The sequence below is a fragment of the Mauremys mutica genome, chromosome 5 (genome assembly GCF_020497125.1).
Source record: "Mauremys mutica isolate MM-2020 ecotype Southern chromosome 5, ASM2049712v1, whole genome shotgun sequence".
Lineage (NCBI taxonomy): Eukaryota > Metazoa > Chordata > Testudines > Geoemydidae > Mauremys > Mauremys mutica.
This window is the reverse complement of record NC_059076.1, coordinates 29,613,498-29,641,490: the sequence shown is the minus strand read 5'-3', so window position 1 is coordinate 29,641,490 and position 27,993 is coordinate 29,613,498. Positions and strand designations below refer to the sequence as shown.

Genomic DNA, 27,993 nt, shown 5'->3' with positions numbered 1-27,993 from the left:
GAGGGAAATAAATGTTGTGAGCCGGCTGTTTAGAATGGCAATTCAGTTGTGCAGAGAGCACCAACTCTTACGAACTGTCATAACATTTACAGTGGGGGAATCAGCTTGTTTAAAAGATGACTGCACGCTTCTTATCCTCAAGATATGTACTTTTTTTAAAAAAAAGCTTAATATTTTCATTGCCCACCCCATGATTTTGAATTATTGCAATTTTGCTGCTCATTATGCCACCTCCTCATTACATGTTGGTTGCTAATGATATAAATAAAATATGTTATATATAAATATATATATTAAAATATCTACAGACTTTGAAGAAAAATCTTTAATTTCTGATTTAAAATCACTATTGGATGGAGTTGTTTTAGTCTCATTGCTTTGGGTTCTTTTGTGTTGTTTTCCTCGTTAAAGGTGGCTGTCGGTGTACTTGATAAGTCCCGTGTAAGTTTTACATGCACACCAGCTGTATCATATGAACAGGGAGAGACCCGGTGATGATTATTTTTATGAACTCATGTACATTCTGAAGTAATGGAGGTCTCTTCAGATAGGATTTCATGTTGTAGGAGATGGTTAGTGACCAAGACTCCTTTTTGATATCTGCGGAAATGTAAACGTTCACAGGACATTTAGTGGTTTCGGAGGCACATAGAGCAAAGATATTTCTGTCAACCCAAGTATCTTGACATTTCTGTTGCTCACCTATAGATGTATGTACACGGAGTAAACCTATTATCATGGATAGGGTCCTGGTGGGATTCTTGTCTTGCTACCCAAAATAGGTTTGGGTTTTTTTAACCTCTTAGACTTTGGTGTGTGTTTTAGCTGAGTAGTGACTACAGCACTTAGATTAATTTTCTACACGATAATGCGGTTGAGTCTGTTTGATTCTAAGTTCAGGGCACTTTGTAAACTACCTTACTGAGCATTTGAAAATCTTTTCAGGTATTTTTCTGATCTGGTGGCTGGCCCTGAAGTGACTAGTCACCCTCAGAGGTCAGTGAGAAACTAAGGATGCAAGTGGTTTAGGAATGAAAACAGAGCCTTTACACCTTCCCCTGGGAAGGACTCCAACCACGTATTCACGTCAGGGTCACCCTTATTGCTATTTCTAATCTCTAGTTTGAGCATTTAGTTTGCAAAGTTTTGGAAGGCACATTGCAACTTTCTAAAACACATTTCAGTATTATGTTCCCCTTTCACATGAATGCAAAGTTGAAGGGGGCAGCGAAAGATATTTATAGTAAGTGCTGGAGGCCCTTAGCTATGATGTCAGATAAGTGCGGTTAAATAAGCGATTCCTACTTCCTCACAGCCTAGCTGCTGCTTTGGAAATGACTCTACAGTGAAGTTACTACAATCCCTTGTCTGCATACTCCATTTCATTCCAATGGGGGGAAAAAAATGAAGGTGATGTCCAAAATTCAGCATTTAGCATCACTGCAAGCTCAGGTAAGCAGAGCTATGGCAGGAGGGAGGTAATGGTTTCAGTACTAAGAGGGTTGGTAACTGGCAAGACAATGCATGGAGATAGGCCTTCACTAAACCCCCACGACTGAACACTCTGGCTGGTGGTATGAGCTCATCTCTGGATACAAACTCATTTGCTTAAGCTTGGTATGTCTCAAAGTCCCCCCAACCCAATATATGAAAGTCCCTCTTCAAGCAATGCCTATACAAAAATAGATAATTTCACTCATCTCCATAGGTGAAAGGGTATTTAGCATTTTGTATGATGTCAGTGAAAGTGTACATTACAGTAACAGGTTAGTCTTTACTGCTGTTTACAGAGAAATTGCTATGTGTGTATTGTACTCTGGATTTGACCTTCTCAATAGTTCTAGCATTAAGCTAACTTCTGGGTTTTCTTTTAAGAACCCAGATGTTACATGTCACATCATTCAAAGGAGGATATCAATTTCTGTTGGCATCCAGTGGCTGAACAGGCCTTAGCTGAGAACAGCTTGCTTTGTTTACTAGCGCTTAGGTGGCCATTTCCACCAATCTACAGTAATGTGTAAACCAGGGGTAGGCAACCTATGGCACGGGTGCCGAAGGCGGCACACGGGCTAATTTTCAGTGGCACTCACATTGCCTAGGTCCTGGCCACCAGTCCAGGGGGCTCTGCATTTTAATTTAATTTTAAATGAAGCTTCTTAAACATTTTAAAAACCTTATTTACTTTACATACAACTATAGTTTAGTTATATATTATAGACTTATAGAAAGAGACCTTCTAAAAATGTTAAAATGTATTACTGGCACGCGAAACCTTAAATTAGAGTGAACAAATGAAGACTCAGCACACCACTTCTGAAAGGTTGCCGAACCCTGGTGTAAACCAAGGATCCTAAAAAGAAATAAGCCTGCAAAACAAACAAGACTATAAAAAATGAACTACACTGTGGGCTCTCATTATCCAACCCATGCATCAGCCACCAACCCCTCCAGAGCAGGGCATAAAACACAATCCGTATTAAGCATTTGTTCTCCACAGCTATAGTACGGGACGTATATGTTTGACTTCATTTACTAAAATGCCCTCTTTCCATTTAATACTGAACAGTGACATGCAGATCACACAGGCAATGCCTTTTTAAAACACAGAGGTCTCTAACAAAAGGAAAACCTTGCATGGCCCATGCTTTGAAGGTATGTCACGGTTCCACTACAGACATGTTACTTAAGGTTGTTGGATTTGGGGGTTTTTTTTGGTGTGTGTTCTGATACCGAGATGTATTTTGTTTGGTTTTCATTTTCCTGTTGCTGTATCTTCTATGCAATTCCTTTTCTAAAGAATTACTAACAGAGAAGTGCTAGCCATTGCATTATTTGTATTGCTGTACAGTGGAGGTGTGGTTTACTAGTTCTGAGTGTGCCTCTTCTCCCTTTTTTCTCTCCTGCCCTCTGTTTGTAAATGCCTGCATTTATTCTGTCAGCCTAACATGTACAAAGTGTAAGAAAGAATTTTTAAACAGGTAATAAATTATATTTATAAGCAACTAGAAAAAACAAGCTGGTGTCCAAATGTTTGAAATAAACATTCTGTCTTGCTCTTTGACCTGTATCAACAGCAGGAGGTGCTGTTTGTTTTTATATTTTTGCACATCTGTGCGCTCAAGAGAAGTGTTCTTGGCTATAAATACATGCCAGGACCCAGTCTTACTCCTAAGATGCTGCACAAGACAGCAGGGATCAGAACCACAAATTTGTAGGGGGATATCATGTCCTGCAATTTGAAGTTAAAACTAAAAAAAAAATTTGGGGAAAAAGTGAATAGATGCTGAGATAAATGTTTAGGGAAAAATGGTCTGTCCAAGATATTGCGTCTGACTGAGCCCTGTGGGGTTTATAACCTAGAAATTACAAGAGTCTGTAGAAGCAGCACCACGTGGTTACCTCTGTTTGAGTTAAGGTCCATTTTGGGGACGAGAGATGTTGAACATCAGCATTTTAATGTGTTTTTGGTTATTGTGCCTGCACTAAACTCATGAGTAACAGTGCCTAGCACTGTCAGACCATTAATTGCAGCATTTGTAAGTTCTTTAGGATCTCAACATAAGAGTAAATGGTGGAAGTTGTGTCCACATTTGTCAGCTGAATGTGTAAGGCAGGATAAAATTTGGACTTAAGTTGAAGGAAATATGTCTAGAGCACAGGGATATTTAGTGAGTGCTGGGGGAATGGCATCTTATTCCTCTACCACTCACATGCCAGCAGCCTGGAAAAGGTTCACAAGAGCAGAACCTATAATAAACTATCAAATTATTTAATTTTAAATCCACAATGGACCATTAGATCATCCTATTCTGACCTCCTGGATAGTCCCACTGCATTACATTTCACCCAGTGGTGTTAGGTAGTGTAAAACATCAGTCCTCAGAAGGCTAAACTGATGTGTACCACAGACAAAACAGAAGAGATCAAGGCACAACCACTGCCAGGGAACTGATGAGATAAGCCCAGACAGTACTGCTCCAGATCTCAGGACTGTGGAGTCTACTCTTCCTATTGGGAATGACAAAGACAATGGATCAAGGGGAAGGCTAATTTTACACTATTTTCTTCCATAGGAGAGGAAAATGGAATTGTAGCAAGTTAAATAAAAATCATTTCTTCATACCGCAATACATTGAGGGGTTAAGCAGGCTCTCATTCTTGGGCTGCCTGCACTGAGAAAACTGATCGACAACACAGACTGCTGGAGCCAATATTAAACTCATCCCATTGACAGACAGGGACAATCACAGAAAACCCTTTTTAGGAGGCATGTTTCACACTTAGAAGGAAAGGCCTAGCATACTCTTACAATGGCCTTTGCACACTATTTACACCCAACTGTTTGCAGTAGCTTCTCACTGTTGCAACCCTCAAGTCTAGCAATACTTGATGTTTTTCCTCAGAGGCCCAGCTCCTAGAGTATAGGGTTACATGAAAACTTAGTTAGAAAATCACTTCAGTTTTACAGTGATTTTCTAGCTATCATGATTGAAGAGAAAAACCTGAACACATGACCTGAGTACACCCAGAAGGCTCAGAAACGAGAAAGCAACTAAAAGAATCTAAGGTAACTTAAAGCCTTCATGATTTTTGAATGCTTGGGGTTACTGATAGATACTGCCTACTTCAGGGAAGCAGTTGAGGGTCCCGTTTAGACACACTTTGCCTAGTTGAGAGGAGAATCGAGCCTACACTGGTGTAAATTCAGGAGTAACTCCATTACTTTTAACAGAGCTATACTGGCATAGATGGGTGAGATCAAAATTGAAAATATAGCCAATACTGCAGCTGCCAAGGTTAAGCCTAGTCCATGGCAGACATGAAATACCTGATGAATCTCATCCTTCCCCCATCTCCTCCTGAGGAAACACAGCTTGGCCCAGTGTCTGATTTAAGAAAGCTCAGTGGAGGACCAAGCATGGCTCCTTCTTGCAGTGTTCCCAGCTCAAACCAGAGCTCTTACTTGAGCCCATTTCTTAAAGCAGATTAACCATGAAAGGCAAGAATGTGAACAACTGAAATGCTGATTGTAGGCTTACCCTCTCCTGCTATTATCTGTCTATGAGACCTATGCAGCTTTTGTTAATTAGGTTGCTTAATGGATAATTTTATAGTCCCCTCCCTGACTTGAGATAAGGGCTTAATTTAACCCTGATAAAGGACTAAATTTAACTTGGTTAGCCTCAGTGAATTCACCAGGGGTGAAACTGGATCAATGTCTTCTCACACTTCATGCAGCAGTGGAAGGGAGAACCCAGCTTCTTGAACCAGTTTCAAAAACCCATCTTCAAAATGGCTGAAAGCTGTTTCATGCCCCTGCTTGAGTTTTCCATAACCATGCATATGTCCTCTTAAAGGGTCTTTCATACACAAGGGTCTTTCAGCAGCCAGAAAGCAATCATCCCAGTCCTAACCCATTAAGCTACTGCATGGTAGGTCAAACAATTTATGGTTTTTACCCCTTCAGTTGCTTGAGAGTAGGGAATTTGCAGGAAAAGAGCTAGATGAGTCACCCTGTCAAAAAGGTTAGTAATAAGCAGAGAGTCCATAGGGAATGGAAGGGGGCGGGGGAAAACTATTGTGGAGGTTAGAGTGTAGAAAAAGCGAGAATTGCCAGAAGTCAAGCTGAATTAGCTCTGCCAAGTTATAAGGATTTTAGTTATTCTATAAAGAAAGGAGTTGGGGTGGTAGCAGTTGGGCTACCATGCAGTGTAGATGGGAAGAAGATTAAAGATAATGACCCAAAAAACTAAATGAAAACTGAGAAACCATTCAATAATATGGAACATGTGTTTAAGTATGGCTGCTGGGAATGAGAGTCTAAAAATAGAGGTGAAAAGAGCACATTAAACTTTAAGTTGGAGAAAATTTCCATCCCAAAGGATGCAGAAAGATCTGGCACTGCTAGTCTAGTAACAAGGATTTTTAATAAGTATCTGTTATTGCTCCCACATGACAATAGTATATGTACAATTATACTTCAGAAGTGGGGGGAGGGGAAAAGGTAATCTAGGTAGTTACAGACCTGTTAGTCTGACCTCCATAGTCTGCAAGGTTTTGGAGCAAACAGTGAAAAAAATTCTGTTCATAGAGGTAAATGGTATGGGGATGTAATGCTACACTGGTTTACCAGAGATAGATTATGCCAAACTAAACTATTTCCTCAAAGGAAACCAGGTTAAAGTACAGTAGATCAATACAACTGAACTATGTGGTGCCATGTCAACGGCTTTACCAAAGTGCATTAGTTATGTTAGGGAAGAGGAAATCAATAAGAGTATTGTAAGCTGGATAAGACATTGGCTGAACAGGAGAAGGTAACTGATTGTGCTGAAAAGAAAATTCTAGGACTGGAAGGTAGTTACTAGTGGAGATCTTCAAGGATCTTAGCCAATATTTTTATTCGTTACCTTGGCACAAAAAGTAGAGATTGCCAAGATCTGGGCAACCTTGTAGGTGGAGTGACAAAGGGGATGGAATTCAAAATTCAAGTTCAAGGTCATGCACTTAGGTTTTAATAAGAATTTCTGCCACAAGTTAGGGCTCTTCAGTTGGAAGTGAGTGACCTTGGAGTGTGGGCTGATCACAAATGTGGGCCACCAGTGCAATGAGGCTGTGAAAGAGGCAAATGTAATCCCAGGGGGTAATTAGGAGTGGTAGTTCCAGTAGAGAGGGAGTAGTATCAATGCCCTTGGACAAGGCATTGTTAAGAACTCCTTTGAAATACTGAGGTACAAATCTGGTCACCTGTGTTCAAGACCTTCAACTTGAACAGGTCCAGACAAGAGCTATTAGGATAATCAGGGAAATGGAGGAACTTTGCTTGTTTAGTCTCAGACCAGAAGAGCTTGGCTTTAGTCTCAAGAAAAGGCTGAGAGGGGATAAGATTGCTCTCTATAAATCAATTGGAGGGTAATTAGCAGGGAGGGTCAAAAGCTATTACAGCTAAAGGACAAGAAAACATAGGGCTATAAACTGGCCATGAACAAATTTAGACTGAAGTTAAAAGGTTTCTAACCATCAGAGGAGAGGTTCTGGACCAGCCTCCCAGTGGGAGATGTGGGACAAAACTTAATAGTCAGAGCAGGACAAATTTAAGTGCACTTGTGTGATGGGTTGCTTGGGCTCACTCTAGTTTGTGTCTTATGTTCAAGCTCATGCTTCAGCTGGACACTGACTATCAGAAAGGGATTTCCCCTCTCTTTCCCCTCCCCCCTGGGATCCTAAGGGTGCAACCCAGACAGGGGTACTGCTGAGCCCTCTGGCTTACCAACCTGGGCTTCCTTACACTGATAGACGAGCTGACAACCTCTCCCAGTGCTGCACTTAAACATCCACAGGCAGGGACACACCCAGCTGAGTTACATGAATGCTTGTCCTAGCTACTCATGTTAGTTCATGAGAGGGGCTCTGGCCAGTTCCCCCCAGCTCAGGACCCCAGAGCTGTGCTGTCTTGCCCTTGTCAGAAGCAAGACCAGCATAAGGTTATAACCCAGGCTGCCCCTCCTTCACTGTGGAGAGGAGATGCACCAGCTTTTGTACACTGAGCAAAGGTTTCCCCAAGCACTTCAAGCAACACTTAGATAAAAGTACAAAAACAGGTTTATTAGCTACAGAGATTAAGTGATTATAACTGATAGAAAGAACATTCTGTCCCCTTATGCCTGTTTCCTTTGGTAACAAGCTAAATACCGCCAGGTTAGTGAACAAACAGTCCAAGTCAATGATCAAGACTCTCATTGTATGGTACCTGCATAGTTGAGTCAGTTGATGAATGGGTGGTCAGCCACCTGGGCAGAGATCTTTGTATGCTATTAGCAAACTTACAACACATCTCAATTTTACACTAGTATCCACACATTTGGACAGAACCATGTGTTTAATCAGACTGTGACTTTCATACAAAAGCTTACATAGCGTGCTTTGTGCAAGATATCACAACCCTCTATGGATGACTATGGGGTTACAGGGTGTCATTTTGAGGTAGTGTCATACCCCCATTTTATTCTGAGGGGGCAGTTTAGTCTCCTTCCTCTGAAAGAGGAGGGATGGCCATGGCTGGAGATGGGACACTGGGCAGGGCTCTTAGGCTGCATTGAGTACTCGCTCAAGTACTTTCCTGGCTGTTTCTTGCTCCCATGCCTAGGGTTGAACTGGGCACTCTATGGGGGTTGGGAAGGATTTTCCCCCAGGTAAGATTGTCTATCACCTGGGGTAGGGAGTCTACCTTCCTCAGCAGTGTGGGTCCTGGGGCAGGACTGTTTATGTACATCTCACTTAATCATTTCCCTGCCACTGCAGGGGCCTCAAGCATTGGTGCATTTCAGTCCCTCCTGTTTGCTACCTGTGGCACACAGTCTAGTCTCCCGGAGGCTGTAATTGGTCTAATTTTGGTTGTTCATTTAGTATGTTGGTACTTTGTGATGGCAGTTTGTGATTTACAAGGGGTGACACTAGCTGATCTGGTGAGCCTTGGCCTTAAATTCCATGACTGAGGTGATGGCCAGGCACACAAGATAGGACCTGTGTACTGGCTGCACTCCCAGATGTAATGCACATGGCTGGGTTGTTACAAGATCATTGCACACAAACAAAAATTCAGTATTTACATCTCGACTGGCAACTAGCAAGGCAGTACAAAAAAAGCCAGCTGGGTTCAAAACCTTCCTTAATTATGGAAGGACCTGATGGCACTTTTAGAGCACCTGAGCATGTACCTAGATTTAAGTTCATGAGCAGTAGAGACGGTTGAAATTTTGTCAACATTTTCTTCCAATGAAAAGGGCATTTTCAGGGAAACAGGAAATTCTGAAACAATGTTGCCAGAAAACCTTTAGCTTTTGTTGGGCGATTGAAATAAGGTTCTTTGGCTGCCTGTCTCACTTGCCCTTTAGGCCAGTAAAATTGAGATGCTTTCCTAGCAGTCTCCCCTATGGCTCCCAGCATCCCCCACAACTCTGATGCCAGAGGTAGAGAGCCAGGCACTCAGCCTCCCCTCCTCCTACACCCCAGCTGCAGGGCTAGAGATGCAGAAAGCCCAGACACTCAGGCCTGGACTATACTAGTGAGGGGGTGTTGTTTCAAACCAAGATATGCAACTTCAGCTACATGAATAGCTTAGCTGAAGCCAAAGTATCTTAGTTTGACTTGCTGCCATGAGGAAGGCCAGGTAAGTCAACTGGCATGGCTCCCCCATCGACACTGCTTACTCCTCCTGTGGAGGTGGAGTACAGGCATCAATTAGCAAGTTGATTTATTGCATCCAGATGAGATGCAATAAATTGATCCAATACATTGAACACTACCTGCCCATCTGGTGGGTAGTATAGACATACCTTTAGTCTGTACCTTAGGTCTGGGAGGTTGACTGCCCTAGTTCCCTGCCTCTAGTCCTGAGGAGAGTGTAGAAGCTTAATGCCCCATCTTTCTGCCTCTGGAAGACTTGTCATTCTTCCAGGCAAGCATCTTGGAGGCCAGAAGTTTTTGGTTTAGTTCTCCCCAAGTTGAGCTTTCCTTGAAATACTAGTCTGTTTGTAGGACTTCACAGCTTACCCTAATTGGGAGTTTAACTGTAAGTAGTGAAAGTTCATAAAATGTCATGACTTCTCTGGATGGGAAAAGTTACAAAAAGGAGACAAACTGAATTAGTCCAAACAAAAGGCCTACCAGAACTCCAGGACTGTGTGAAGATCATGCTTGGGAAACAAGTGTGGAACTAGAGATTAGAGAACCAAAATTGTAGGACAAAATAATGAGCAAATGGGCTATTCCCCACCGCAGGTAAGATTGGTAGTAACCCTGGAAATATTTTGTCTTCCTCAGCAGCATGTTGGGAATAAAATAAATAGATAATCCTGGCAGGTGTAGGTCACCTGCCAGGATTATCTATTTATTTTATTTAACAAATAAATAGTTTCCCTGCCATTGCCAGGGCCTCCTGTTCTCTGCCTGGGGCACACAAGACCCATGGAAGGCTAGACTAGGTACATCACAGCTTCCAGAGCCCATGTGGCAGGATGTCAAAGCAAATGTGATGTCTTGATGTATAAGACATTGAGAGAGGAAGTAAGGTTATGAAAACAGACTCCCTCAGTAAAACAATTTGTAGTCTAAAATTTTAGACATACTAATTATATTATGTTCTATCCAGTTATCCATCTCCTATATAGCAATAAGTGTACTCCTCTGTACAAGGACAGAGTCTTGGTCATGTTTTATTTCAGGGAGCTGTTACTTGACTTAGTCTGAGTGTTGGCCTGAAGATAAGGAGGCTTCTTAGTAGGGGGATCTTGTGAAAAATTACATGATCAACAAGGCCAGCCACCAGATGGGGAACAATAGAGCAAACCTAACTAATAACAGTGGGCCAATAAGTACACTTTGACAGTAGTCCACACCATGGCCACACCATTGCAAACAGCACCTTCTGAATGTTTCTTGGAATCTAGAGGGTTTATTCTTTCAGTGACTCCTAACTTTTTAGCCTTGGAAAATTTCTTTGTTGATGTCAGTCCCAACGATCTGGGAAGCACCAGCTAATTTACAGCCAGAGAGGCCAACTCTGCCCAAACTGACAATAGCATAAGCAGAACCAGGTTTAACCTGCATAACAGGGGACTAAGAATCCATCCATAAATTGTAGTCCTGAAACATGGGGAAGTTTCCTGCTACATACAATTCATTAACATGCTAAGAAAGCAATTGTGCCATTTATCCTTACATGTACATACCTTGGCACTATTGATGGCAGCCCCATAACCAGCAGAAACCCCTAAAACAGACAGACTTTATCCAGAGGAGGAGCAGCAGAAGTTCTTGCTAGAACAGAACTGGGCACAACTGTATTCTGTGAAGGTGCTGACGATACACAGGAAATGGTGAATCTGCTTCCCTTGGCAGGTAAGTCTGTGCAGCATGCAGTTCCTGTGATTCAGAGAAGCAGCTGGGGACACATCCAGACTTGACAGTTCTATAGAGGCATGACTAATATTGTCAGTGGGTGAAATACAGATAAAAGTGAAAGTCTCACTGTGTCTTCAGGCAACAGTTGGTGTCAGGATTCAAATAAGAGCTGCATTCCCCACACTGAGGGAGACAAAGATAGATAAGACTGTTTTAGGAAAAAAGCAAACAGATCTGGTCTTAAATAGCTTCTGAACCAAAGAGACTCAATAACTGCCAGGCAACAAGTCTGTCTACTGCAGCTTTTCAATCAAGTGCTCTTTATTATGCTGTCCTCTGGAAAAAAAGTCTGCTTTACCTGTCAGCTGGAGATTGGGAAGCATTTAGTACTTTAAAGTGTACAAATAATTTAGTCACAAAATTAAATAGCATCTAAGCTTTAAGAAATCTAATCTTTTAGATAAGACCACTATCAAGAATTAACACATTTATACAGTTAAAACATCAAATCAAAGAGGTGATGTATTTTTGTACTTAAAGCTATTAAATTGTAAGCAGAAGGCTGAATCATGAGTTTCAACTTAAAATATAGACCCTGTTACTTAAGTTATTAGATTTCCCCTCATTGGAATAGAAATAATAAGTTTGTGGCCTCCCAGTGCTCATTAGATGAAAGAAAGCCAGTAGTTCCCCCCCCGCCCCCGAGTGAAACTTTTGAGATGGCTTTGTACTGAGAAAGCAACCATTTTGAGTAATTGGTTTAGAATCTAAGTTAGAGATCCAGAAGAGGCCAAATAATTGGATAATTATTCTAATTCAGGAAGCAACACAAATTACCATAAGGCACTTTCAGACTAGCATAACTAAATTAGGGGTGTAGTTTTGTAATCTACAGTTAGTGAGGTAACTTGTAGTTTAGATTTAAAATATCTTGCATTCTATGATAAATGATTCTTCTACAAGGAGATTTATTAGGATTCTGGGTTCCTCACTGAAATCTGACATACTCAAGAGCAGCAAAATATAGCTTTTGCCATGAATTTCTGGATTCTATTGTGACACTGGCAGATCAAATGGCAGCTTTTAGGCCTTAGCCAAGCACTAAAATTCATTGCTGGAAGCCAGTCCAGCTCACCTGTGTGTTGGTATAATTAAGATGGGTAGTGGACTTGCAAGCCTTTTCTAAGGACTAATGCATTGTAAGTTGCTACCATGTATGAATCCTACTTCTAGTGTCTGTAGCCCATGCTATGATATTTTAAAGCTATAGCAAACTCTTAAGTATTTGTTCTTAACTATGTACTTAAACGGTTTTATGTAGTGTTAATCCCTTTGAAAGTCATTCCCAGTAGGCAAGAGGATCTACCAAAACTAAATAGGCCTTGGATCACCACAATACAAAGACTTGTTAATTGCTCCTGCATGGGCTAAGTGCAAAATGGCTCACCCCCATCAGCTTAAGTTATGGAAGAAGGAAATAAAGATAGATAGAAAGTACTGTCAACTTTTAATACCATAGATTAACTCATTTGTTATATGCAATGTTTGCCTGCTTTAACCTGTAAGCAACTCATTTCTTTTTCCTAGTTAAATCCTTAGTTGACTATAGGCTGGCTGCAAGCATGGTCTTTGATGAGAGATCTGACCTAGGGTAAGTTTTCCCTTGGGACTGGAAGCAACCTCAATCTCATGATCTTTGGTGTACGGCAACCAGCTATCTCTAAGTTCAGCTTGCCCGGGTGGCAAGACAGACTGGAGTGCCCAGTGGAACTGGCTGGTATATTGCTTCTGGAGTTCATTTGTTACTAGGTTGATGAAGTCTAATTCTTGTTCATACAACCAGTTTGTGGTGTCTGCCCTGCTTTTTGACAGTCTTCTCTGAAGTCAGCGCTGTTGTGAACCACCCCAAACAGCATGATATGCATCATCCCAATGTGTTCTCTTGTTGTTCAAGAGTTAGTTAGTAGCCAGACCCCAGGTAATGTGAGGGAGGGTGTGGATATCTAAGGGTACCTCTATACTAACAAGTGTAGACATGACCATGGCCCTCAGTTGTCCACACCTAAATCCCAGAAGCAAGTGTCTGAAGGCAAGAGGGTGAGTAGGCTAGTATGCCTGAGGGGTGTGGGTAAACACCCTCCTTCCATACCTGTGCCAGTTTGCAGCATGAATGGGGGTAAGGGACAAACGAGACACCTGGTACTAGTAGTTCTCCACCCTCATTCCCACTACATACCAAACCTGACCATTACCTAATCTGTAAAGTGCCCTGTGACCCCATTTTCACCAGTAGTAGCATGTTGCACTGACCATATCAGAACTGCTTTCCACTGCACTCTTCACAGGGGACAATCATAAGAACAGCCATACTCAGTCAGACCAAAGGTTCATCTAGCCCAGTAGCCTGTCTTCTGACAGTGGCCAATGCCAGGTGCCTCAGAGGGAATGAGCAGATCAAGTCATCAAGTGATCTGTCTCCTGTCACCCATTCCCAGCTTCTGGCAAATAGAAGGTAGGGACACCATCCCTGCCCATCCTGGCTAATAGCTACTGATGGACCTATCCTCCATGACTTTCTCTAGTTTTTTTGAACCCTGTTGTAGTGAAGGACTAGACTATATCCTCTGGCAAAATATCCCCCCCCCCATTAGTTGGACTCTCCAGTTGGAAATGAGAGATTAATAAAATGTCTCTCATACAGAAGCTGTTCCACATCCTTAATCATTTTTGTTGCTGTGATAAATGAGGGGATGTAGCTCTCTTTTATGGGCAGGGAGACAGCTATAAAAATCCTTGTTAGTAGCTGTTCTCTACTTGCTTTACCTGTAAAGGGTTAACAAGTCCACAGATAAAAGGAAAGGAGTGGGCACCTGACCAAAAGAGCCAATGGGAGGGCTAGAATTTTTTAATTTGGGGAAAAACCTCCCTCACACACCCCCCACCTGTTCTCTGGAGAGAACAGACACAAGCAGCAATGCTATAAGCAGCTTTAATCTAGGTATGGAAAATTAAATCATACCTGGAACTACTTATTTGAAACCCCAGACATGCAAGTAGATCAGGAAGTGTCTAGAAAGACCATTAGATTTATCTGTTTTATTTCTTATTGGCTTGTGGACTCCTGTGCTAACCCCAAATGCTTGTGTTTTGCTTGTAACTGTTAAGCTGGACCTCAAGAATACAAAAATTAAACGTCAAGAAGGGTAAGTGGGGTTTTTTAAATCTAGCAAAAGCTTAAGTTCCAAATGTATTTTCTCTGTTTAATAAAAATTTACCTTTAGGAACAGGATTGGATTTGTGTCCAAGAGGTTTGTGCCTATGATGTTTAATTAGTTGGTAGCAACAGCTGATTTCCTTTGTTTTCTTCTCAGCTCTTTGCCAAAGGGGTGGTGGTGAAAGGTACCCCACAGGGAGGAATTCCCAAGTGCTCCTTCCTGGGTCCAAAGGGGTTTTTGCACTTGGATAGGTAGATGCTGTCACCACTCAAGGTCAGAGAAGCTGTAACCTTGCAAGTTTAATACAAGCCTGGAGTGGCCAGTATTACTTTAGAATCCTTGCGGGGCCCCCCCTACCTTCTGCACTCAAAGTGCCAGAGTGGGGAATTAGCCTTGACAGTTGCCCTTTTCCAATACATCTTTTGAGATGGGGCAACCACATGTGCCTACAGTATTCAAGATGTGAGCATACCAGCTTGAGGGGTAACATCTAATTCAGACCCCATCATTTTATCTGTATAGTTGGGATTATGTTTTCCAATATGCATTACTTTGCATCTATCAACATTGAATTTCATCTGCCATTTTGTTGGCCAGTCTCCCAGTTTCAAGAGATCCTTTGCAGTCTGCCCGGGACTTAATTTTGAGTAGTTTTGTATCACCTCACTGTTTACCATTTTCCAGATCCTGTTCTGAGAGCAGCCACCTGGCCCACTGACTACATCCAGGTGCTGATCAATGTGTGGTTGAAGTACATCCTCTAGGGCTTCTCCTGGAATGGCAGGACAAGTCACCTGTACCAAGAAATTTCACCAAGTAGAAACAGCTGCGGGAGCATATTCCAACCCAGGACCAGAATGAATCAAGCACTAGAGGCTCCCATGCAAGACAACACTCCAGCTGGGTTCATTGTACATGCCCCTTCAAGGAGCATGACTGGGTGCTGTAAACTGCTTCCAATGCACAGCCAGAAGTGGGTCATGACCCCCTCCTCAACCCTGTCAGACAGGATGCTGATGAGGCATCAGGGACTGTGAAGGATGCCCTGGAAGACAAGTAGCATGTGTTTCTTTGTAACCAGTTGAGGAGACCACCCCACCATCACCCCCATGAGCCTACAGAGGACCCCCAAGTCATGGCAGGAACCAGAGCCTCCAACTGGTAAGTTACAGTGCACCCTCCCTTTGACAGAGGCCCATTGGTGGTTCACGACACTGTATCAAAAGTTATCAGGCCTGACATGCTCACTACAGCTAATACAGTTGTCCTGATAGATACCCAAAAGGTGGCATGTAATGGATCAGTGGAAAACTCACTGATCATTAATATTTTTGCATGATGTATGGGGTGTGCACAAATAGTTATAACTGTACTAGAATTATGCTCTTAAAATTAGACAAGCAATACATACAGTGCTTTGTCTAAGGCATGCTGTGTTTATTTGCTTGTCTGACCAGCTTGGTTGTCAGGCAGGCACAATGAAGGCATATTTACATAAAAAGGTAAAAAACAGCCACCTACTTAGAGATCTATTGTGGGAAAGTAGGATCACCACTTATAGCTTTTAACAGGGGCGGTCCAGGTTTAGTTAAACTTCGCTAACCTTGCTGAGCCCGCTACAGCTCCAGGATCCCATGTTATTTTGGGTAAACCGCGCTACCATGCAGACCCAGCCCAAGTGTGCAAGAGAACGATGGTAGGGAGCGGAAGGGGACCTTTGTGAACACACAGGATGTTATCAGTGACACGAGTCCTCACCTCGTGGGCCAGGAGCGCGCGCTGCTTGCAAAGCTGCTTGCTCTGAGGGAAAAAAAGTGGGGGGAGACACCCTCTTTGCTAGGACGACAAAGTCTGACCCTCAAATGATAAGCAATTGAATCAGCTAATTGTTTCCATTCTTACTATATGATTAAGGCCCTACTTAACTTGCCTAATTTTGTTGAATCCACAATATTGCTTCTAGAGCCATTTTGATAGTGGGAGCCCTGGGTGGCTACTCTAAATTAGAGAAAAGTAATGGACTTGATTACTGTAAATAAAGTCCATTACTATTTTTTCCACCATTTTCCATGGCTTGTCTGCAATTCAGCTGCAATTTTTGGACACAATTCAAGTACAGCCTTTTAGTATAAAAGTGCATCAAGTGAGGTCTTGTATGAAAGCCTTTGATACACTGGTGATTAATATTTTGAAACATCTGTACTGCACTATGGGGAATTATTATACTTTACACTATTCTTCATCCTGCAGCCATCTTTCTGGTGCCAGCTTTTTAGCTTTACACAAGTCCTGCCTGTTCCCTCATAGGAGGGAGCTTGCTTCCAATTAGCAACCTCCTCATAGCCTACCTCTCCCTCTATTTGCTGCTTAATTGGTTGATTGGGCCTGCCTGGCCTAATTTAACCCCTGAGGACCCATGTGAGGAGTACACCCGTCACTAGGGCAAAAAGACATTTGAGTTATCCATGACTTAAGGGATTCAAGAGGTCTGGTCTCAAAATCCCAGACCATTAGGTCCTTCAACCACAGAGGTTCAAGCATTGGGAAGTGAATGCAGTTGAGAATTTTTGCTTGCTGAAGTTAAGTTTAGTCTTACAGGCATTTCTCTCCCTGCCCCCTCCCCCCCACTTTTGGCACCCTTTCTAGCATTACTGCTTATACTTTGAGTCACTTAAACCTTTGACCTGTTGTTCAGTGCACTTATTTCACTTTTACAATAAATCAGTTCAGTGCTGTGATTAAATTTAGAGTTATTGTTAGCCACAATTAGTAAACTATTGTTATCTCTTCAGAGGGGCAGCAAGCTTATTTCCTGTGAGTATTCCAAGAGAAGGTGGGTCACTGCAGGGAAACATCCCTGGGGAACTGAGGAGTAGGGGTCTGTTAGTGGCAAGGCAAGGTTTGGACTGGCAGAGTCCTGAAGAGTTCCCTGACAAAACAGGCAGGTACACCAGGGGGCTGTCATACAACTTACCAATGGTAAAAATTCACTTGCTGAGACTGAGAGGTGTAACATAGTAACTCAATTCTGGGAACCTTGGCCGATTATCCTATTGACAACTGGTTTGGGTGAAATTCAGGAATGAAGTGGGTAGTGGAAGCCAGGGGTGACCCACATGCTTTTCTGCAGGCTGTTGGTGTCCAGCCTGAGAGTCACGGCAGCATAGCATTTAAGGCCCCCCAGAGCTGCAGGGAGATGGGGTGGGAGTTACACAACCTCTTAATGGTGTGGGTTAAACCCCAGAATGTTACACCTCCACCCTCCCCACCAATATCCTCTCTTGCACCATTGGATTCCAGATTTAATTATCTGGGGCATTGGAAGCATCATGCACTCATTTTGCCTCCCTGGATAATGAGCCATGCATTGCTAAGTCTGAGTTTGACTTGCAGTGCTAAACCAAATGATTGTCACAGCCTATCCCCCTTACCAGACTCCTCCAACTTTCCCTCCTGGATCCAGTCCATCCCAGTTATCAATGATTGTATTGATCTGACAAGCCAGTATTATGCATTTAGCTGAAGTTATGGCTTACAAAAATCAGATCATCCTGTATTCATGCATTTCTTGGCCAGCAGCCAGGCAGCAATGGCCTCAAGGCACAAAAAGGCCTCACTATTTTGAGTGTGAGGGGGTTAAGCCCTTACACTGGGCTTACAGGGGAGCAGGGGCAGCTCTAGCCATTTTGCCACCCCTAGCATGGCAGCACGCCACGGGGGGGCACTCTGCCAGTCCCATGGCTCCAGTGGACCTCCCGCAGACATGCCTGCGGAGGGTCCACCAAAGCCACGGGACCAGCAGACCCTCCGCAGGCACGCCTGCGGGAGGTCCACCGGAGCCACCTGCTGCCCTTCCGGCAACCGGCAGAGCACTCCCCACGGCATGCCGCCCCAAACACGTGCTTGGCGGGCTGGGGCCTGGAGCCACCCCTGCAGGGCAGTCATTTTGCCTGGCACATGAAAGTGACCAATGACTAAATAAGCATGGGAAAAGTGACCCAAATCCTTCTTAAAAGGTGGTCATTAGATAACTGCATGAAGAGAGGCCAGAACCTAGAGGGGGGAAAGGAGAGACCTACATTCCTCACTAGCCAGGGGAATTTTTGCTTAGCAGTTGCCTGGGGCCCAAGAAAAGCTAGATGGGGGCAGTTAGTGGGTTGGCAGTGTCCCTCCCTCTCTGGCTCACTGGGAGGCCACTCCACCTCACTACATCCCTAGGGCACCAACCTCTACCAAAGATTAGATCTTAGGTGGGGCAGTTCAGGTCAATAGTCTCAAGGAGCCCAAGCCCCCAGGTAGGGCAAACCAGGTTAGATACCTAGGCCATAGAGAGAAACAGGCCTCTGAGCCTCAGGTGGGGAAGCTACCAACCTAGGGTGGAGTTGGCAGCAGGACATCAGGGGAATCCAGGTCCACCCTACTCCAACTAGTCCCAACCAGGACCCCAACCTGGAGAGTGTTCCACCACTGGCTCAGCAGGGAGCCAACCAAAACACACAGCCCAGCATTCAAGCAGCCACAGAACTAAACTATAATCAGCTGTCCCTGGACTACTTCCTACTCTCCCACCATAAGGTACCTGCAGCTCAGGATCATCCTCCATCTCCTGAAGATAAACAGCAAGCAGCACTCCCAGCAAATCTTCTCCCAGGTCATCCTCAGGCAGGGCACAGTGTGGCTGCTACTTCAGGCTCTAGAGCAGTCTGAGATCATCTACTCCCTTCCCTGACTCAAGCTGAACAATGGTAGAGGTTCTGCCTTTTATACTTCCTGCCCCACCCCTCAGCTTCCTGTAGGAGGGGTGAACCCAGCCTGGCTCCACCCACCAGGGATCAGAGCGTGGTACCTCCCCTTCCAGCTCAGTGGGAGGCCACTCCATCTCACTTGGGGGATGGAGGCACTAAACCCTTGTTGCATGGAGAGGTGAATCACACAGGGCATTTAAAAGGTGTGAAACAGAAAGAGACCTGAGCCCATATTTAAGCATGGTCCTTGAGCTTCAGATATGTAGTGGATACCCAAATCATTTGTTTGAAGGTGAAGGACCTTGATCACTATTTACAGGAAGGTCCTTCTACATGGCACTTGTAGGGGGCATAAGCCCACTGAAACAAGTGTTTAAGAGCCAAGCCCTCATTATGGGGAAGCGGGGGCACGCATGCAGTGTGTCTCCATCCTTTTTTCAGGGCTTTTTCTTCCCTTCTACTAATCCTTTGGTGCTTCTGTGGTCTTGTCCATTTTGTTTTTAGAGTTGCTAGAAAGATAGCAAGAGAGACGAGAGAGAGAGAGACAGAAGGTTAGATGTGGGCTGAGTGAATATATGATTACAAGATCAATTTAGATTAATCTGACAAGCCTCTCCTGCCTCCTTGAACCTAAACTCCTAGCCTTCCTTACCTATCTGTGTACCTCGGGGGAGCAGCCTGGTTTTGCAGGGTAGCTGCTGAGCTGGAGATCAGCTCCTGTCATCTGCTTTGGGAGTAGAGACCCCCCCAACTCCCTGCAATACCTGCTCAGAGGAGTTAACCTATAAACTGGGGTGGGGGGAGGGGAGGCTGAGACCACTGCACCCCTCTATGCTCCCCACCACTCCTTTCTGCCGGGGGCTCTCTGTGCCCCACTTCTTCTACCCCTCATGCTGGGACCCCCCTCCCACTGCGGGGAGCCCCTCCTCCGGCTTGCAGTCAGTCCCCCACCCATCGGCGTGCTCTGACCCACTTCTCTCCCCTCCCCCACCCAGGGCTGGGAGCCAGCTCTCTCCACATCCCAGGCTGAGACTCCCACTCCTCCCCACTCTGTGCTCACACCCCCCAGTCCTCCGGCCCTGCCCTCCCCTGGGACTGCACCCCCGTCCCCGTGCTGTCCCCTGGCTACCCATCATAGGTGCAGTGGGTCCGGACCCTAATCGTGGTGTCAGCACCGTCACCGATCAGGCAGTGGAAACCAGGGTCTCAGCACATTTGGGTGGAATGCAGACCCCACCCCCATTCAGGTCCCTCAGCATCATCATGTTCTGGGGGGACACAGAGAGAGAGAGATGGGAGCCTGGATGCATGGGTCCCATTCCCTACAACCCCCACTCCCAAGCATAGGCGGCAGGTTTGTATAAATTTTGGTGGGGCCCAAAATGGTGGTGCCCCCCCTGCTCCCGCCCTGTAAGCCAATATAAAATGAAGCTACAACGCGTCAGTGCCACAAGATTACAAGGGTCAATTAAAAGTGGAAAGTCAGAAGCAGCACTTGCCTACTTCAATATACAGTATTATATTTTGTTGCACCTGTTGTGATGACGTGGGAATGTTCTTAATATTTTCTCTGAATACTGTGTGGGTGCCTCAGTTTCCCTTGCAAGATGCCAACTGAAGGTGTTGGGGACAAAGAGATCAGGTGGCCTCCCTGTCCAGAAGAGACACAGAGGCCAGAGGAGGGAGTGTCAGTTTGGAGCTGGCTGGGGAAATGGGGAGAGACCCAGAACTTGGTTCTGGGCTCCCCACCCCTCAAGATGGACCTGACAGAGGGGTTCTGTTTTCTGTACCAACAAGCTCTGTTTAAACTGTGTTCCCGTCATCTAATAAACCTTCTGTTTTACTGTCTGGCTGAGAGTCACATCTGACTGCGGAGTTGGGGTGCAGGGACCTCTGGTTGCCCCAGGACCCGCCTGGGCAGACTCGCTGTGGAAAGTGCATGATGTGGAAGGGCATGCTGAATGCTCTGAGGTCAGACCCAGGAAGGTGTAAGCTTCTTGCCCTGGAGACAGTCTGCTCAGAGAGAGGAGGCTCCCCCAGAGTCCTGACTGGCTTTGTATGGAGTTGTTCCAAAGCATCACAGCATCCCCTTCCACACCATGCACTTCCCAGAAGTCCGCACAGGCACTGACACTCCCTCCTCTGGCCTTTGTCTCTTTTCCAGGCATTAGGAGGCCACCCGATCTCTCTGTTCTCCAACACCTTCAGTTGGTACCTTGCAGGGGAAACTGATTTGGGAGAAATGAAATAAAAGCTGCCCAAACGGAGCTTGAGCACTCCTGAATTTTGAGGTGTTCAAATCTGGAAGACAGGTGCTGGGGGTGGGAGAGGGCTGTGGGCTCCATGGGGGAGCATGGCAGCAACTGTCTGGAGCTGCACGGAGCCAGACACGCTGGTCTGAGTGGCACAGTAAGCGGTTTGGGGGTTGGAGAAGAGGTAGGGGGTTCTGGGGGGCAGTCAAGGGACAAGGAGCAGGGGGGGTTGGATGGGGCAGAGGTTCGGAGGGGCAGTCAGGGGACAGGCAGCAATTGGATAGACATGGGAGTCCAGGAGGTTTATCAGGGGACAGGTAGGAGGGTCCTGGGGGGAAGTTGGGTGGGATCTCAGGAGGGGGCAGTTGGGGACAAGGAGAAGGGAGGCTTAGATAGGGGCTGAGGTCCCAAGGGGCAGTTAGGGGCAGGAGTCTTGGGAGGGGGTAATCGGGGGACAAGGACCAGTGGTGCTTAGATAGGGGGTGGGGGTCCTGGGGGGCAGTTGGGGCAGGGGTCTGGGGCAGGGGCAATCAGCGGCCAGGGGCTGGGATTCAAAGGGCTCTGAGCTGCTGGTAGCCGGGGGGAGCCCTGAGCCCTTTAAATCCCAGCCGGGACGGGAGTCAGAGGGCTCTGGGCTCTCTCCGCAGCTCTCTCCGCTGCGGCTGCCTTCTGGGCTGCCCTCTGACTCTCGGCCGCGGCTGGGATTTAAAGGGCTCTGGGCTCCCCGCCGCAGTGGGCAGCCCAGAGCCCTCTGACTCCCGGCCGCGGCTGGGATTTAAAGGGCTCTGGGCTCCCTGCGGCTGCCGGCAGCCCAGAGCAGGGGAGAAACCTAGCTCCAAATATTGCTGGAGCAGAGCCCCTGACTGTGAATATTCCCGGGGCTAAAGCCCCAGGAGCCCATATAAGTTGGCACCCATGCTCCCAAGGGCTGGGAGCTGCAGAGCCCCTAAAGGAGTCATCCCAGATGCCTGGGTCTCATTCCCTCCCCATCTCCCCAGGAGCTACAGAGCCCCTGCCTAGCTGTCCTGGATATCTGGCTCACATTCCCTCCCCATGGGGCTGGCAGCACTGTCATCCCTCTCCCAGGAGAGCTGCCTTGGACACCCAGGTCCATTTCCCTTGCTGCATCCCTCACCCCCACCCCTGGGCCTGGCAGCACTGTGGTTCTGCCACTAGGGGAGTCCTCCCAGATGCCTGGGTCCCATTCCAAGCAGGGAAGTGTGGGGGTCAAGGGGGCAGCGATCTGGCTCATTGCTGAGTCTGCAGCTGGGACATGGGTCCTTTTGACTGGCGGATCCCAGGACATTAAGGGGAGAGAATAGTCTGGGCCATGCTAGAGTCCTCCCCTCCACCTCCACCCCCACCCCGAATCCATCCAGGCCCCAGATAGAAACTGGGAGTCCTGGATCCAAGCCCCTTCCCCCCCCCCCCCCGGTCTAACCCACCCCCTCCCAGAGCTGAGGATAGAACGAGGGCATCCTGGTTTACAGCTCCCCCCATGAGCTGTGGTGAATTCTCCAGCTCTGGCCAGGTTTAAATCAAGATGGGATGTTTTCCTAAGAGATCTGCTCTGGTTTAAGCAGGGATTAATTCAGGGCCTGGGTCAGACAGGGGGGACAGATGAGATGATCACAGGGATCCCTTCGGGCTTTGGGATTAATGAAAACCTTGAGCTGTCAGCAGAGACCCAGGGCAGCTCATTGTAAGGCCTGACACCACAGTCATCATCAGCTGTGTATGCCTTGGTGGGAGGAGGAGCCAGGCTGATCTCCAGGTGGACAGGGAGTTTCACCACCTGCAGCCAATCAGTGGGTAAAGAAGGGTCAGGAAGTTTATTTAAGGGCCAAATCTAGGCCGGGTTCCCTCTTATGGGGAGGGCTATGACAGAGAATCCCCTTCAGAAAGTGCTCCAGCTTGCAGCAAGTTTGGGGTTTTCCAGACCCTCTCCTCCCCCCCGTCTGCTGGTGGGTGGGAACAGTCTTCTCATTTCCAGCGTCAGTTGATCCCTGATGAGTTTATCCCCATTGGCTTTTGGGACAACATTGTCCTTTAACTTCAGTGGCTCTTTCCCTTTCCTGGTGTACTTCTAGGGAGCAACCCTGTTTTTAGGCTAAACAAGCCAAACTCTTCAAGTCTTCCCTCAGAAGAGTGGTGGGCTGTTTTCCTGAGCATTGTAGTTGTCCTGCTCTGTCTTAGTTAGAATTTCTATTTGGGGTCATGAATTGGACCTAGGATTCCAGATGAGGCCTGGTCCACAGCATTGAAATGTTTTGATCATTCCTGGAACTATGTTGCCTGGTGCATCAAATGAGCAATGACAACAGGAGGACTACTCTGTGGACTCACAAGGAGGGGTGAGCAGAGACGGATGGGGGAACACATGGGCTTTGCTTATTTTATCTGAGTATCTGTGACTCTTGTGTGTGCTGAGGGTAAAAGTTACTGTGGTTAAACTCTTTTTGCTTTGTCTCCTGTGCAGTCCTCAAACGGTTAAATTATAAACCAGAGTGCCCATAGGGATCCCCATATAAACAGCCCCTGCGCCCTACCCCAGAGGTGGCAGCATCTCAGCACCGGGTAAGGGGGGGGTCTCTGTATAAACAGCCCCTGCACCCTACCCCAGAGGTATGAGGAGTCATTCCCACCCCAGAATATGTGGGCATTAACTGTTATGCTGGAAGGTGATAATGGCTCTTTGATCTATAGACCATTACAGACCTGAGTGTGTGAAGAGCTTTTCTTTCCAGCTAAGCAGAAGGAGCATTTGAACGCTCCTTTGTGTAGCAATAGCTGAGAGCAAAGGGGGGCCACCACCCGAGACACTGGGCTGCCTGGCACAGCGGATCAGAAGCTGAGGGGTGTCTCTGGGACCGGTTGTAGCAGGGTTGTCCATAGGATTTATGGGGCCCTACGCAGAATTATTAAACTGATGCCTCTATGCCCGACGGCAGCCCGGGCTCGCATATGTATTTTAGATAACGGTGATCTTTTGAAGGATTTATTTAAAAAACTATATGTCTGAAGATCCAAGCATTTAAGGTAAAGATGAATACTCAGAATGTGCATCTAAAAATCTATGCAAGGACTTTTTAGAGATGTGATTTTATAATCTTCAGCAACACACTAATGGAATAATTTTTAAAGCATATTTTAAACTAAGGTCCTGTAGAGTAACATGTTCTGAGTAGTCATGTGCAACTGTTTTTTCAGGAAATTCAGAAACTGACAGTATATACCTGGGGCTTGGCAAATGCCTGTTAAATGGCTTCATTACCACTTGAATGGCTCTTTAACCGTTTCAGTGTTGTGCTAATAGGTCTGGCAGGCTGGAAGGCTTTTTCACTTTTAAGTACTAGATCCCCTCCGCAGGAAGACTCACCAGGATGCAGCAACCAGCTGTGGTGGGAGCCTGCAGGAAGGGTAAGATTAGAACAGGAATAGGAAAAGGTGGGCGGGTGGGCACGAAGTCCCAGGGGTGCCCCAAATTGTCGGGTGCTCTACGCAGTCTCGTATGCTACGTTTGCCTAAGGAAGGCCCTGGGTTGTAGACCTGGAGACTGGGGGAGTGGCTGTGTTCTGGGCAGAAAGTTAGCAGACAGTGAAGGAAGCCGGGGCCCTGGACGGAAGCAGAGAAACAGCTCCTTTGGGCATGGGGCGGGCAGGAGAAGCAGGCCTGGGTTTCGGCTGTCCCGGGTTTACAATGGCGCCAGTGGCACCGTGGAGCCGGGACCGTGCTCAGAAGGGGCCCTGGCCTGCTCCGCTTGCACTGCACCCCGAGACCCCGCCGGCTCGCCACTTGCTCCTCTCTGTCCCTGTCCCCACCCCCCTGCTTCTCTCTGCCCCCTGGCCGGACCCCAGTGCACCTCTGGCTCCAGGCGGTCTCCGCCTGTGGGGCCCCGCCTGTCTCCTGGAGCCGAGCCGCCTGGGACTGATGCAGAAGCCTGGCCAGTCTCAGCCGGTGGTGGTGGGGAGGATCACAGCGGAGGGAGGTGTGGGGGCTTGACTGGGCCTCTCCAGGCAAATGGGTCCTGATAGCGCCACTCCCAAGGGGCCGGAGAGGTTCCCTGCCCTGGGACCAACCCTGGCTGTGCTGCCAGCTCAGCCTGCAGTTGCCTCCCAGCAGGGCCGGTGAGTGTGGCCAGGAGGCAGGGCATGGGGGAGTGGGTCTCTTAGGAGTCTGGGGGGGGTGCAGTGCTGTGAGGGGGTGGGGAAGATCTGTGTGTGTTGGGGCAGTAGGGAGTGGGGGTTTTGGGTGGGTGCTGGGCAGTTGTGGGGCTGTGGGCAGGGGTGGTGTTGTGCAGGGTGCTGTACATTTGTGGAAGGTCGGGGGGGGGCGCTGGACATAGTGGGTCCGGGGGGGCTCTGGCCATAGGAGTCAGGGGGTGTTGGGTGGGGGGGGGGCTGTGTGGTGCAGCATAGGCCCGCCGCCCAAGGGGAAGGAGCACGCTGGCAGCACAGGGCCAGGCAGGCCACTGTGCATCTGGCAACTGCTGGTTTGTAAATATTGCCCTCGCACTGGGCTGGGCAAAGCGGGGCTGCACCTGCCATGCCATGCCCCATTGCCCCTGGCTGGCCCCTGGCTCCGGGGACTGACCTCCCCGCGCCATGCTCCATTGCCTCCATGGGGGCCCTCAAATAGGTTTGGCGCCAGGCCCACAGAAGGTTAATCCAGCCCTGGGTTTTAGAGCAAGGAAGGCCTGGGAGGTTTGATTCCCTCGGGGAACAGGATCGGGTGTGTCCTCAGTGAATAACTCAGATTGTGCCAGGTGGAAATAGCTCAGCACAGGGGTCAAAGGGGCTACCGTAATGCTGCTGATCATGTGTACTTCATAATCCCCCCCACACACACCCTCTGGCGCTACCATAATGCTGCTGACAATGTGCACTATAAAAAGGGGAGGCTGTTACTGTAACGCTGCTGATAATGTCTATTTCATACTGGGAGCCCCCACCAGGCACTATGGTAATGTGCACTTGTTCTGGGATAGGTGCTCCTATACAGGGGGGCTTTCCCCAGGCACTATAAAAAAGGGGAACCCATAGGCGCTATTGTAGTGCTGCTGCTAATGTGCACTTCATAACGCCCCCCACCTCCAGGTGCTACTGTCGTGATGCTGATAATGTGCATGTCATAGTGTCTCCTCCTTAATTTTGAGCCTCTATGTGCTACCGTAATACTACTAATAATGCACATGCCATAAGTGGGCCCTGATTTTGGGCTGCACTACTGTAGCCCACACAACAATGATCTCAAGCGGCTCAGCTACGCTGCCTCCTGGCTGTCGCTGTCCTCCCCCACCCCCTTTTTAACTCTCTCTCTCTCTCATTGCTTCTCTCACTTCAGCATCCTACAGTTCCAGGGGAGTAGGAGTCACATCACCAGAAGAGCACAGCCCGCCTGGATGGTATTACTGCTGGAGTCACTAGAGCAGAAAGGGTTAAAGGGTGCAATGATGCATTGCTCTCTCAGAAAGCCCAGCAGCTGTTTGACTCTGGGCTGGATTCTGCTTTTGATTCCGTCTGTGTAACCCCGCTGACTCCACTTCAGACTGGATTTTGATCTTGATATCTTCCTACCCCATCTCTCCCCATTGGGTCATTCTGGTTTCACAGGGGTCTAATCAGAGCACCATTGACCACTGTATAGCCAGGTCTCTCCAATCAGGGACCAGGGGGCTTTGCTGAATTGTCACAATATGTTTGTAACCCTGTCAGTATTTCCATAGTTTTGGGGGCATTTTTTAATTCACAGAAATAATTCTGCATGAAGAGAGACGCTGAGACCAAGGCATATCTCCTCCCAGTCAAAGCGGTATCAGGGCTTCACGCTCAGGAAAATGGTTTTCCAAGGGTGGCTAAGCTATAAAAGGGGCAAAAACATCTCAAATGATCTATTCTTGTCTATCTCTCTCTTTCACCTAAGAGGACAAAAGAAAACAGCTGTCGGACTTTGGGAGCAGATCGTGTCCTGGAACTTGGTCGGCAAAGCTACTGAAAACCTGTGGTAACAATTTTACCTTGAACCATGTCTACTTTAAGCTGAGTACTACAAAGTGTTTTATGTTTGTTTGTCTTGTAACCATTTCTGACTACAACTTGTACCTTCTTAAAATTTCTCTTTGTAGTTAAATGAACTTCTTTTGGTCTTTAATCACAATTCATCTAGCATTGTGAATTGTGTGGGGAACTCCATGTAAGGTGCTGTAGCTCGATGCCCTCACAGAGGCGACGGACCGAATATATCTGGACAGAGCGAAACAGACATTTCTGTGGGGAAATCCGGGACCGGGAGTGAGTCCGAGTCACCGTGCACATAGTAATCGAAGCTGCCTGCCGGAAGCCAGAGCATAGCTGCTGTTCACTAACAGGCCACCAGGGTCAGAATTGCCGGACCAGACGCTCAGGGTGTGACCTGCAAGTCGTTTGGCTGTTTGTGAGTGGCCCTGTTCAGAAGCCACAGCAGCAAGGCATTGTGAGGCACCCCACGTCGCAGAGGAGGTTGTCACACGGCCACTCACCAGTCTGGATTGCACCCAAAATGTTTCAGATAGCAGTTTCCGGGAAGCCGTTTCACGAGGCATTGTTGAACTCACCGTTTGCAGAGGGTTTGCTAGCAGCATTTGTAGGATGATTTTACAAGTTATAAAACTTTCTTCACGTCACTAAAATCCAGTGCATCAGTTTGTCCCAGTCCTTCCACTTGTTCTAAACTTTTCATTCTTCTTGTTTTGGATACTAGCATTCCAGGTACTGGCCCCTGAAGGAACTTCTGTAACGTGTTTGGATTTTTGCCAAGTGACCTATCTGCTTATGTCAAAGGTCAGCAGTACTATGGCAGAATGTAGCTTACCTCCTTTGTGCCGCCTGGGTGCTCAGACCG

General features: G+C 46.9%; 1 long non-coding RNA gene across 1 annotated transcript; it reads right to left on the bottom strand.

Moving 5' to 3' along the window:
• Positions 1-377: 377 nt before the first annotated feature.
• On the bottom strand, positions 378-18,847 carry LOC123371207. Its single transcript, XR_006579725.1, has 3 exons — positions 18,697-18,847; positions 10,731-11,085; positions 378-600 (listed from the first exon to the last, which is right to left on the bottom strand). It is a non-coding gene; the product is annotated as an uncharacterized LOC123371207 (long non-coding RNA).
• Positions 18,848-27,993: the final 9,146 nt, after the last annotated feature.